The following is a 9,371-nucleotide window of genomic DNA, read 5'->3' on the forward strand; positions in this document are numbered from 1 at the left end:
GTGGGAAGGATCCCACGGGGACTCAGATCCCATATAAGACCAACTATGTTTGCTGATAACAAGGACTTTTGCTCCAAATTTATAGGAATTACCAACAAATATGCGTTTGATTTGATGCTTTTGAATATGGAGTTTCTACAGGCGGAGATCAAAACATCCCAAGAACAGCTGAAGAACTTTGAGGACGAACTCATGACGAGCATGAAACCGGACGATTTACAGCAGCTTAAGAATAAATGTGATGTTTTCCTTAAAAAATATAGGGAAGACACAGAGAGTATAAAGAGAAATAAATGGTTCCGGGACACAGAGGACTATAAGAGCGGCCATATATTCAATTGGCAGTCTTCTGGAAAGCAGAGACAGAACCCGCAGGCTCCGAGACGGATCCGGGGTCACAGGAACCCACGACGACCGAGGCCCCCACAAAGGTTTGGGTTCACATCCGCCAGTTCGGAATCTATGGATGAAAACCCTCTTGCAACTGACAATGCAAGGTTGGATTTTTTAGAGCAACGCCCTCCTCGTCAGAGGGCACACCTGGGAAGCGGCAGCGCAACAGGCGGGGCGGAAAGCGACACCAACGATGGAGGAAGACCAAGATCGGGGATCCAGACAAGATCGCACAGGAGACAAAGGAATTAGCCACAGATCAACTATTGGTGGTAAATATATCCTCCAGAACATTAAATGATATGGAGACTAAGGTATTGTCCCGTGGGTTATCTTTTTGTGAGGTCCCACGTACCGATTGGTTTCAATTGGACATTGACTGCCGTCGTCTTTATAGATCGCTTAAGCTTAAGACATATTTTGCAACTAATATTGAGAGTTTGTCTACCAATGTACATCATGAAACTAGTTTTTCAATGAGGCGACTAGGACTGCGGAATAAAAGTTCTTTCCAACCACCAGGCACTTATGGTGGGGTTGAAGCCTTTGCAAAACTAGTTTCGCATGATCTGAATAAACTAAAATGTGAACAGTATAAATATGTGCATAGGAATAACATCACTAGAAACGAGGCCACAGCATTGAAGGGGTTAAGTAAAGATGAGTCGGTTACTATTAGAGCTGCCGACAAAGGGGGCGCAATTGTGGTAATGGATACAATCTATTACCATCACGAAATTATGTCACAATTGGACGATGACACCACATATGAGCGACTGGTGAGTAATCCAGTGTTTAAATTACAAAATGAACTACGATCAGTATTGGATGAGGCCCATCGAGCGGGAATTATTGATAGAAAACTACACGATTTCCTATTTGTCCCGCATCCGATTACCCCAGTCATTTATACGCTCCCCAAAATACATAAAAATCTACATCAACCCCCTGGCAGGCCTATCATTTCAGGTAGGGACTCCCTATATAGTAAAGCCTCTGTTTTTTTGGATAGGGTGCTTAGGGAATTTTCGGTTAAAGCCAGGTCATATATAAAAGATACTACTGATTTTCTGACGAAACTATGTAACGTTGACATTTTGCCTATTTCCATTCTAGGATCTTTTGACGTTGTTGCACTGTACACCAATATTCAACACGCGGCAGGACTTGAGGCGGTATGTTCCTTCTTGAATGAATCTAGCCTGGACAATGCGAGGATGCAATTTATACTCACATTGTTAGAACTCATTTTGACCAACAATTGCTTCATGTACGGTGAGAGCTACTATAGACAGCGGCGGGGAACCGCAATGGGGACGAACGTAGCCCCGACATATGCTAACCTGTACATGACGCATTTCGAAGAAAAGAGTGTATATACATCTGCGCATTGGTCCAAGGTGAGATTCTGGGCAAGGTACATTGACGACATTTTCTTGATTTGGGATGGCACTGAGGCGGAATTGCAGAGGTTTCATGATGAGTTGAATGGTGTTCACTCTGATCTTAAATTTACTCTTACCCATTCAAAAGAAAGGGTGCAATTCCTGGACGTGATGGTATACAAGGAGGGAAGGTCCCTTAAAACAGATCTGTACACCAAGGAGACTGACAGAAATAGTCTGTTGCTATACAACAGTTGCCATCCCCCCAAAATGCGTGACTCTTTACCCTGGAGCCAACTACTGCGGGTACGCAGGATAGTGGTTGATGAGCATGTTGACCACAGGCTTGACGAAATGCACCGGAGATTCTATGCCAGAGGATATCCGGAGCGGATCGTCAAGCCTCTGGTCACCAAAGCAAGGGACATCAAACGTGAAACCCTCCTCTGCGTTAAGCAAAGAGAAAAGACGCTTACGCGTATTCCATTTGTATCGACTTTTGGCCCCATGAGTGGACGTATAGCTAACACTCTGAGGAGACATTGGTCGATTTTGAACCAATGCCATCCTGAGGTGATAGAATTCAAACATTCACCCCTCATGTCCTATCGGCGCGGGCCTAATTTCAAAGATAAATTGGTGCACACGGTGAAAAGGACGCAGACACAAACACAGAGGTTACTTGCGCCACCTAAGCTGGGGAATTTTCCATGCCTCAACTGCTCGTGTTGCAACAACATGACTAAAGGCAATTCGTTTATACACCCCCGGACGGGCAAGCGTTACCCGATTAGGTACAGGTTTACGTGCAATGCCACTTATATCATCTACGTCATTACGTGCCCGTGTGGTCTCATCTATGTAGGTGAGACTACAAAGGAATGTAAGACAAGAATATCGAAACACAAAAGCACGATTCGTACAGAAAAATCTGATGTGCCTGTGGCTAAACATTTCGTAGATTCCCATCATGCCATAAGCCAATTGAAGTTCCAAATAATAGACTGTGAGCCATTGAACAGCAGAGGCGGTGACAGAGAGAAACGTCTGAAGCGTAGGGAGGCAAGGTGGATTTTCGAATTAGATGCACTACATCCAAATGGCTTGAATTTAGAGTATGATCCTTTACCATTTCTTTGAATATTGATCCATCAGATCTTGTATTGATTTTAATTTGTCGTTTCTGTTTTTGTATCCTCAGATCATGCACCGCCGGCGCTGCTGTGTCCACAACTGTTTTTCTATTGCAATACTGTTCCATCTGATTTTTGTTTATTCTGGTGCGGCTTTATAGTAAGCATAGTTTGACCATATTGATATAAAGAACTGATGTTCGTCATGTATTGGGTGTTAATAAAGGATTTTTGCAACTTTACACTATCTGGTATTTAATGTAATTTATCTGTCTTTATGACAGTATTTTTTATGAGGCTGCTCTATTAGGGATATCTCCCAGAATATGTATTTTACATGGGTTGAGGTTATGTATTATGCTGCCTTCTTATGCTGCTGGATAGTCACCGGCACCTGTAATAGATAGAACCTGCTGTGATGACAACTACTGCTGTGAGCGGCAGGTTAATGAATCTATATATAGAAACTATCGCGGAGCTTGTGCTCCGACGCTGCCATAGCAACGGAAGACTCCGTCGGCAGCTTTGCTGTATGACTCCGCTGTGAGCGGCAGGTTAATGAATCTATATATAGAAACTATCGCGGAGCTTGTGTTCCGACGCTGCCATAGCAACGGAAGACTCCGTCGGCAGCTCCGCTGTATGACTCCGCACGCATGCGCAGTTTCCTGCATGCGTTGTCAGAGTACTGGATGACGAGTCTGGACAGCGCGGCGCCCGCTGATGACATCGGACGCCGGCTATCAAGGAAAGGAAGAGGAACAGGTTGTGGACCAGCATGCATGACGGTGCCCCTATGATCTTCAGGTGCAAGTGGGTGTTTTTATAATTATATGTTGCTTGTGTATTGGTGGAGGTTTATATAAATTCTGTATGTGTATTGTATAGTTTTTATGCACTTGAGAAAGACCCTTGCTGGGTTGAAACGTTGTGCGCTACTGGATTTTCTTAATGCAATAAAGAGGCATCCATTGATGCATTTTTAAATAACAAGTAACCATCTCTGGCGCTGCTCGCTACTTTATTCTTTTGAATCGATGATCTTTGAGGACTCAAGGGAGTCGGGTCCTCCTGCGTGAGCTTTTTGCGCATTTCTTCCTTACCATCTCCCACCTTTGTGGTTGGATCCAGCGGAGTGCTGCCGCGACTTTGACGATTGGATGATCTATGTCTACCTGTATCACATCTTATATACAAGCGTAATGTGGCCCGTATCACATCTTGTATCTAAGCTAGAGGTGGTACAACACGATACTAAATTATCCATGCCCGCCCGTATCACATCTTATATACAAGCTTGAGATGGCCCATCGGGGTACTAGAGCCCTTATGCCAACCCATATCACACCTTGTATCCAAGATAGGGGTGGTACAACAGGGTACTAGAGTCTCCATGCCCGCCTATATTATATCTTGTATCTAAGCTAGAGGCAGTAAAACAGGGTACTAGAGCCTCTATGCCCACCTGTATCACATCTTGTGTCTAAGCTAGAGGCGGTACAACAGGGTACTAGAGCCAGTATCACATCATGTATTCAAGCTAAAGGGGGTACAACAAGATACTGGAGCCTCCATGCCTGCCCTTATCACATACTGTATCAAGCTAGAGGTGGTACAACAGGGTACTGGAGCCTGCATGCCCACCCATATCACTCCTTGTATCCAAGCTAGAGGCGGTACAAAAGGCTCCAAGAGTCTCCATGCCCTCCTGCATCACATCTTGTATCCAAGGTAGACGTGGTACAACAAGATACTAGAGCATCCATGCCCACCCATATCGCACCTTGTATTCAAGCTGGAGGTGGTACAACACGTTACTTGAGCTTCCATGCCCACCTGTATCACATCTTGTATCCAAGCTAGAGGTGGTACAACAAGATACTAGAGCCTCCATGCCTGCCCCTATTACATATTGAATCCAAGCTAGAGGCGGTACAACAGGGTACTAGAGCCTCCATGCCTGACCATATCACATCTTCTATCCATGCTAGAGGCAGTACAACAGGATACTAGAGCCTCCATGCTCCATCTCATCTTGTATCTAAGCTAGAGGCGGTACAACAGGGTACTAGAGCCTCCATGCCTGACCATATCACATCTTCTATCCATGTGAAAAACAGAAAATTAACCAGCGCTCCGGTGCTTTGGAAAATGGCAGATGATGCAAGGTAGTGCAAACGAGGTGTATATGATGTGGATGTTACTTACTTCGCAGGGGTGCTAGTGGTTAAGAGGCAGTACAACAGGATACTAGAGCCTCCATGCTCCATCTCATCTTGTATCTAAGCTAGAGGCGGTACAACAGGGTACTAGAGCCTCCATGCCCCCCTATTACATCTTGCATCCAAGCTAGCGGTGGTACAACTGGGTACTAGGGCTTCCATACCAACCCATATCACACCTTGTATCCAAGCTAGAGGTGGGAGAACAGGGTACTAGAGCCTCCATCTGTAGCACAGATTACATCTAAGCTAGAGGCTTAGCAACCAATCACAGCACAGCTGTGTTTGGTTGCTATGGGTAACAGAGACAGTTTTTATAACAGTGTGGTGCCATGATCTGCTCTGTATTTACACACACAGCTCTTCTATATGCACAGCACAATATAGGCTGTCAGATAGGGTCACCGCGGAGATCTGTCTGCTGGCTCTTGCTCCCGCGGTGAATCTCAGCAACGCCTGTGGACAGGCAGCCTAACCCTTCACTCCCTGTGTGAGATCAGCCGCCCCGGCTGGGGGGCGACTGATAGCACTGATTTTAAATCCCCACCTGCTGAAAGCTCCTCAGAGCAGTGCAGGAGAAGAGGCGGCTGGACACGGCTGAGCCCTGGCAGCTGCAGAGAGGTGAGTATACATTGGTTTTTTTTTATTTTTACACATTTTTAGGATGGTTTTCAGGGAAGGGCTTATATTTTAAGACTTTCCCTGAAAATCACTGCAGCGCTTGCCAGCAGCCCATTGCTTTCAATGCAGTCGGCTGTATTGCCGACTCTATTGAATTCAATGGGAGAACATCTTTCTCCTCTTCCACAGCTGTGACAGCTATGGCAGAGGATCACTATCTTCATATATGTTCTCAGTGGGGTCGGCACTGCTGCCACCGGCCACATGAAGCACAAGGTGAAACCCCCGGATGCAACAGCATACACAGAACACTGGTTTGTTCTATAATTTTCACCGCAGGCGTTTTTCTGCATGTAAAATTTGCCCATGTGATCACTCACATTGAAAAGCATTGGTTCTAACTGGTGCGAATTTTTGGACGTGCGGAAAAACGCCGGTTACAAACGCCCGTGTGACTGCGCCCTAAAGCTGGATCTTTGCAAAACTTCATACAGGTGGTGTATGAACAATGAACATTTTGTAAAAATTTCAGAAAAATTGAAAATATTCGAGCAGGGACCCTCTCCCAAATTAGATCATTTGACGTGGAATGACGCACTCCCTACATTACCACAGAGATGATGTCCCCCTGCGCAACAGATGAACGCTGTGACCAATAACATTAAAGGGCTTTTCTGTGCTCAGGATAGGTCATCAATAGTTATCAGTGAGGGTCCACTATTTGGGATCCCTACCAATCAGCTGACTGAAGAGACAGCAACACTCAGATAAGAACCTCTGTCACTTCAGTCCATGCCAGGCACAGCACCATACACTGTATAGTGCCTGTGGCTGGTACTGCAGTTCAAGTGAAATGGACTGAGCTGCTCTCTAGCCATGACCGATGAGCGTGATGTCACATGCCTGAGAAGAGGACGTGGCACTCATCAAAGCACAGCATTTCAATTGGAGGGGATCCCAAGCCCTGGATCCTCCATGATCAACTATTGTTGACCTACTTTTAAGGATAGGTCATCAGTAGTGTTGTTCTGGAAAACCTTCTAAGTAGTAACATACCTCTTGGCTCCTTGAAGGTTGTGACACAGCAACTTCATCGTCCTGATTAGTTTGTTCAGCATCTTGAAGCTCTGGATGCTTGGGTTGTTTTTTTGCTGCGACCTAGGGCCATAAATAAAAAAGTAGAGATTTGTGAAACGTTGTATGGATAAGATACAATATAGCCGGCTTCACACGGGCGGGCCAGATTCCGCATGCGGAAGGGCCTGCAGCCGATTCGGGCTATGAAGCCGGTGACCCCACTTACCTGAATTTTCTGTCCGTCGGTCATGTGCAGTAGTTTTTTTTTCCTTTTTTAATGCTTGTATTTCCGGTGCAGTCGCTTAGCAATGGCGTGGATACCCGCGGGCCATACACAATGTTAGCTGCGTATGGGCTGCAGGTTAGACTGACTCCACTGACTTCAATGGAGGCCGTCTGTGTGGAGTCCGCAGCAAAATATGGCATGCGGCAATTTTTCCCCTGGTCACGGAATAGATAATTCATATCTGCGAGTGTGAGCAAAAATGTGATTTAACATGGTTTACAATGTGGAGAGCGGGACTCGGGAGCCACACTTCATCTGCCGCAAACCTGGAAGGACCGCTGCAGGCCCCCACAGAGAGAGTAGCAGCAGGCCACACACGGCACTCCTCATACCGCTGGTAGTGGGAGCTCCGGCAGCTAGACGCAGCTCAGAGAACCACGTGTGAGGGACCAGCGGCTCCCCATCAGGGACAGAGCGGGAGACGCTCACAGCACTCCTCTGCAGCTTGAGGTACTCCCGGGTGCCAGAGAAGACCCCCTGACCCCGGGAGAAAGAAGCTGCACAGCCAGGGTTGCCACCTTTGTCACGAAAAAATACCGGCCATGGTTAAATGGGGGCGTGGCTTGGGTGTGGCTTATCACGGCATTCTGCTGGTGATAGTGCCCCCTCAGTAGCTCCAGTGGTAATAGTTCCCCCCTTGGTGCCCTTCCCCACAATTGAAAATTCGGACCGCACATCACTATATACAGGAGATGCCCAGAGCTCTGCTACATCTCTGTGTGACTGCTCTGCCCCCTGCCCCTCCTGCAACAGTTGTGATCCAACCTGGAAAGTTGGTGTCACTCACTGACTACTGTAGAAACCCCCCCAGACCACCAGGAGTGACAGCAGCCTGTGCCTGACCTCTGGATGCCATATAAGTATGCCATATACTGCCATCCAGGAGCACTATATGGAGCTACAGGAGCACTGTATGGAGCCACAGTAGCACTGTATGGATCTACAGGAGTACTGTATGGAGCTACAGGAACACTGTATGGAGCTACAGGAACACTGTATGGAGCTACAGGAGCAGTGTATGGAGCTGCAGGAGCACTATATGGAGCTGCAGGAGCACTATATGGAGCTACAGGAGCACTATATGGACCTATAGGAGCATTGTATGGAGCTACAGGAGCACTATATGGAGCTGCAGGAGCACTATATGGAGCTGCAGGAGCACTATATGGAGCTACAGGAGCACTATATGGACCTATAGTAGCACTGTATGGATCTACAGGAGTACTGTATGGAGCTACAGGAACACTGTATGGAGCTACAGGAACACTGTATGGAGCTACAGGAGCACTGTATGGAGCTGCAGGAGCACTATATGGAGCTGCAGGAGCACTATATGGAGCTACAGGAGCACTATATGGACCTATAGGAGCATTGTATGGAGCTACAGGAGCACTATATGGAGCTGCAGGAGCACTATATGGAGCTGCAGGAGCACTATATGGAGCTACAGGAGCACTATATGGAGCTACAGGGGCACTATATGGAGCTACAGGAGCACTATATGGAGCTGCAGGAGCACTATATGGAGCTACAGGAACACTATATGGAGCTACAGGAGCACTATATGGAGCTACAGGGGCACTATATGGAGCTACAGGAGCACTATATGGAGCTACAGGGGCACTATATGGAGCTATAGGAGCACTATATGGAGCTATAGGAGCACTGTATGGAGCCACAGTAGCACTGTATGGAGATATAGGAGTCCATACAGTGCTCCTATAGCTCCATCCAGTGCTCCTGTAGCTCCATACAATAACAGTGCTCCTATAGTAGCCCCATCCAGTGCTCCTACAGCCCCACCCACCCAGTGCTCCTATATTGACTGTCTGCAGTCAGGCACCGTTCAGGCTCTTTTGTGTGTCCCACACTCCCTGGGACCCAGACTCCAGAGTCCCCACTCCCCAGGCAGCGAGCAGCCTCCTCCCTCGTCACCATATCGACTAGTCTTCTGTGCTGCTCTGCAGCCTTTTTACCTCTCTCAGTCACGGTCTCACCACTAGACTCACCCCTGCCTCTATAGCCACCGACGTTCAAGGTCCGAGCAAGTCCCGAGTCAGTACTCCCACTCCTGAGTCCCGACTCCCGCCACACACGCGGGCTGTGTCTCTGCTGCCCGCGCACGCTAGTAGTCCAGGAGGCTAAAGCGCATGTGCGAGACTTCCTGTGCTCTGGCGGACACTCAACAGGGGCGCGTCATCACCATAGTCTGCTGGCTGCTGACTGACGCTGCCCTGCATCATGGGTTGCCTCC

At 47.5% G+C, this 9,371-nt stretch overlaps 1 long non-coding RNA gene across 1 annotated transcript; it reads left to right on the forward strand.

Moving 5' to 3' along the window:
• Nucleotides 1-459: 459 nt before the first annotated feature.
• LOC136593677 (uncharacterized) lies at nt 460-3,117 on the forward strand. The gene is made up of 3 exons (XR_010788291.1): nt 460-665; nt 1,510-1,568; nt 2,980-3,117. It is a non-coding gene; the product is annotated as an uncharacterized lncRNA (long non-coding RNA).
• Nucleotides 3,118-9,371: the final 6,254 nt, after the last annotated feature.

This window comes from Eleutherodactylus coqui, unplaced genomic scaffold (assembly GCF_035609145.1).
Source record: "Eleutherodactylus coqui strain aEleCoq1 unplaced genomic scaffold, aEleCoq1.hap1 HAP1_SCAFFOLD_156, whole genome shotgun sequence".
Classification (NCBI taxonomy): domain Eukaryota; kingdom Metazoa; phylum Chordata; class Amphibia; order Anura; family Eleutherodactylidae; genus Eleutherodactylus; species Eleutherodactylus coqui.